The sequence below is a fragment of the Phaseolus vulgaris genome, chromosome 11 (genome assembly GCF_000499845.2).
Source record: "Phaseolus vulgaris cultivar G19833 chromosome 11, P. vulgaris v2.0, whole genome shotgun sequence".
In the NCBI taxonomy this organism is placed as follows: domain Eukaryota; kingdom Viridiplantae; phylum Streptophyta; class Magnoliopsida; order Fabales; family Fabaceae; genus Phaseolus; species Phaseolus vulgaris.
This window is the reverse complement of record NC_023749.2, coordinates 46,382,860-46,386,610: the sequence shown is the minus strand read 5'-3', so window position 1 is coordinate 46,386,610 and position 3,751 is coordinate 46,382,860.

Genomic DNA, 3,751 nt, shown 5'->3' with positions numbered 1-3,751 from the left:
TTTCTGAATCTGTATTGTATGTTTAGTTTATGACTCAAAGTATTAATGTTAAGCATGTGTGATCAAGTATCTGTTCCTGTATCTTCATGCGAATGAGCATAGCAAGTAATATTAAGTCTGCTCTTCCCAAAACTGATAGTGCAAAAGAATTTATGAAATTTGTGGAAGAGCGCTCTCAAACTACTGATAAGTCTCTTGTTGGGACATTAATGAGTACATTAACCACCATGGAATTTGATGGTTCTCGTACTATGCACGAACATGTCATTGAAATGACTAATATTGCGACAAGACTTAAGTCTATTGGAATGACAGTGGATGAGAACTATAACATGTTAGTTTAGGAAGAGACTAGATTGAAGAATCGAGGAAACCACTCTATACACTATGTGAACAATCAGGGAGCTAGAAAGAAGGTCTTCAAGAAACATGGAAAGGGTAAAGGACCACTGAAGATAAATGAGTCCTCTACTAAGCTCCAAAAGAAGAATGACAAATGTCATTTCTGCAAGAAATTTGGACATTTCCAAAAGGATTGTCTGAAACGTAAGGCTTGGTTCGAAAAGAAGGGTAAGCATAATGCTTATTTGTATGTTTTGAATCAAACCTAACTGAAGTTCCACATAATTCTTGGTGGATTGATTCTGGATGCACAACTCATGTTTCTAACATGATGCAAGGATTCCTTTCAACCCGAACCATAAAGCCAAATGAAAAGTTTGTCTTCATGGGGAATAGAGAGAAGGTTCCAGTGGAAGCAGTCGGGACTTATCGTTTAATCCTCGACACTGGATTTTATTTAGACTTGATGGATACTTTTTATGTACCTAGTATATTTAGGAATTTAGTTTAATTGTCTAAACTTGATGTTGCCGGATACTCTTTTAAATTTGGGAATGAATGTTTCAGTTTATATCAGCGTACCTATTTGATTGGATTTGGTACTCTTTATGATGGATTATATAGATTGAACCTTGATAATCTATATGCTGAAACTCTTATGACCTCGCATCATAATGATGGCACTAAACGTAGTTTAGTGAATGAATGTTCTGCTTTCTTGTGGCACAAACGTTTGGGGCATATTTCCAAAGGAAGTATGGTAAGATTAGTAAAGAATGAAATACTTCCAAGTTTGGATTTTACTGATCTGAATGTATGTGTGGATTGTATTAAAGGCAAACAAACAAAACACACAAAGAAAGGAGTCACAAGAAGTACTCAACTTCTTGAAATTATACACACTGATATATGTGGACCTTTTGATGCAAGTTCTTTCAATAAAGAAAGGTATTTTATCACCTTTATTGATGATTTTTTCACGTTATGGTTATGTCTATTTACTACATGAAAAATTGCAAGCAGTGAATGCCTTAGAAGTTTATATAAATGAAGTGGAAAGACAATTAGACAGAAAGATGAAAATTGTCAGGTCAGATAGAAGTGGTGAATATTATGGAAAGTATGATGAAAGTGGACAACACCCTGGTCCGTTTGCTAAGTTCCTTGAGAGACGTGGTATTTGTGCTCAATACACAATGCCAGGTACACCACAACAAAATGGTGTTTCAGAAAGGCGTAATCGAACCTTAATGGATATGGTTAGGAGCATGTTAAGTAAGTCAATTGTACCTGTTTCATTGTGGATGTATGCTTTAAAAAACTGCCATGTATCTGTTGAACAGGGTTCCTAGTAAGGCAGTTCAAAAGACACCTTTTGAATTGTGGAAGGAAGGAAACCCAGTTTGAGACACCTGCATGTTTGGGGATGTCAGGCAGAAGTCAGAATATACAATCCGCAAGAAAAGAAATTGGATGCAAGAACAATCAGTATATGTTTCATTGGTTATCCAGCAAAGTCAAAAGGGTATATGTTTTACTGTCCTACCCATAACACAAGAGTTGTTGAATCTGGAAATGCACGGTTCATTGAAAATGGTGAAACCAGTGGGAGTGATACTTCACAAAATGTGGAGATTAAGGAAGTTAGCGTACAAGTTCCTTTAACTAGTACCTTTACTTCAAGTATTGTTGTTCCTAATGTAGTTGAGTCACTCAACGATGAAGAAGAACAACAAATTAATGATCATGAAGTTAACAATGAACCTGTAGTAGAACAACCACAAGAAATAGTACTAAGAAGATCTCAAAGAGAAAGAAAGTTTGCTATTTCGAATGATTATGTGGTTTATCTACAAGAGTCAGAAAATAACTTAGGTATTGATAACGATCCAGTTTCATTTTCAGACGCCATCAATGATGATAATTCTGATAAGTGCTTAGATGCCATGAAAGATGAGCTTAAATCAATGGCACAAAATGATGTATGGGACCTTATAGAATTGCCAGAAGGATGCAAGAGAGTCGGGTGTAAATGGGTCTTTAAGACTAAACGTGACTCTCATGTCAATATCGAACGTTACAAGGTCTGACTTGTTGCCAAAGGTTTTACTCAAAAGGATGACATTGATTATAAGGAAACATTTTCACCTGTTTCTAAGAAAGATTCCTTTAGAATTATCATGGCATTAGTAGCTCATTATGATCTTGAGTTGCTTCAGATGGATGTCAAAACTGCCTTTTTGAATGGGGATTTAGAAAAGGATGTTTATATGGACCAATCAGTGGGGTTCATTGAAGAAGGAAAGGAACACATGGTGTGTAAACTTAAGAAATCAATATACGAGCTTAAACAGGCTTCTAGGCAATGGTATCTTAAGTTCAATGATACTATTGTGTCCTTTGGGTTTAAGGAAAACATCGTTGATCGGTGTATATACCTGAAGGTCAGTGGGAGCAAGTTTATATTCCTGATTCTGTATGTTGATGATATCTTGCTTGCAACTAATGATCTTGGTCTGTTAAGTGAGACTAAGAAGTTTCTCTCTAATAACTTTGAGATGAAAGATATGGGTGAGACATACTATGTGATAGGAATTGAAATATTCCGTGACAGATCACAAGGATTGTTAGGTTTGTCTCAGAAAGTATATATTAATAAAGTTTTAGAGAGATTCAGAATGGATAAATGTTCGACATCTCCTGTTCCAATACAGAAAGGAGACAAATTTAGTCTCATGTAATGTCCAAAGAATGACTTGGAACGAAAACAAATGGAGAATATACCTTATGCATCTATTGTTGGGAGTTTAATGTATGCTCAAACTTATACACGACCAAATATTAGTTTTGTATTTGGTATGCTTGGAAGATACCAGAGTAATCCAGGATTGGATCATTGGAAAGCTGCAAAGAAAGTTTTAAGATACTTGCAAGGAACGAAGGATCACATGCTTACTTATAAAAGATCTTATCATCTTTAGGTGATTGGATATACAAATTCAGATTTTGCTGGCTGTGTGGATACACGAAAATCTACATTTGGTTATGTGTATCTTTTAGCCGGAGGAGCGATTTCATGGAAAAGTGCGAAGCAGACAGTCATTGTTGCATCCACCATGGAGGTTGAATTTGTGGCATGCTTTGAGGCCACAATTTAGGCTAATTGGTTGCAGAATTTTGTTTCAGGACTTGAAATTGTTGACAGTATTGCCAAGCCACTGAGAATTTATTGTGATAACTCCGCAACTGTCTTCTTTTCTAAAAATGACAAGTATTCCAAAGGTGCTAAACATATGGAATTGAAATACTTTGCCGTTAAAGAGGAAGTTCATAAACATAGAGTGTCAATAGAACATATTAGCACTGATCTTATGATTGCTGACCCTTTAACAAAAGGGTTACCGCCCAA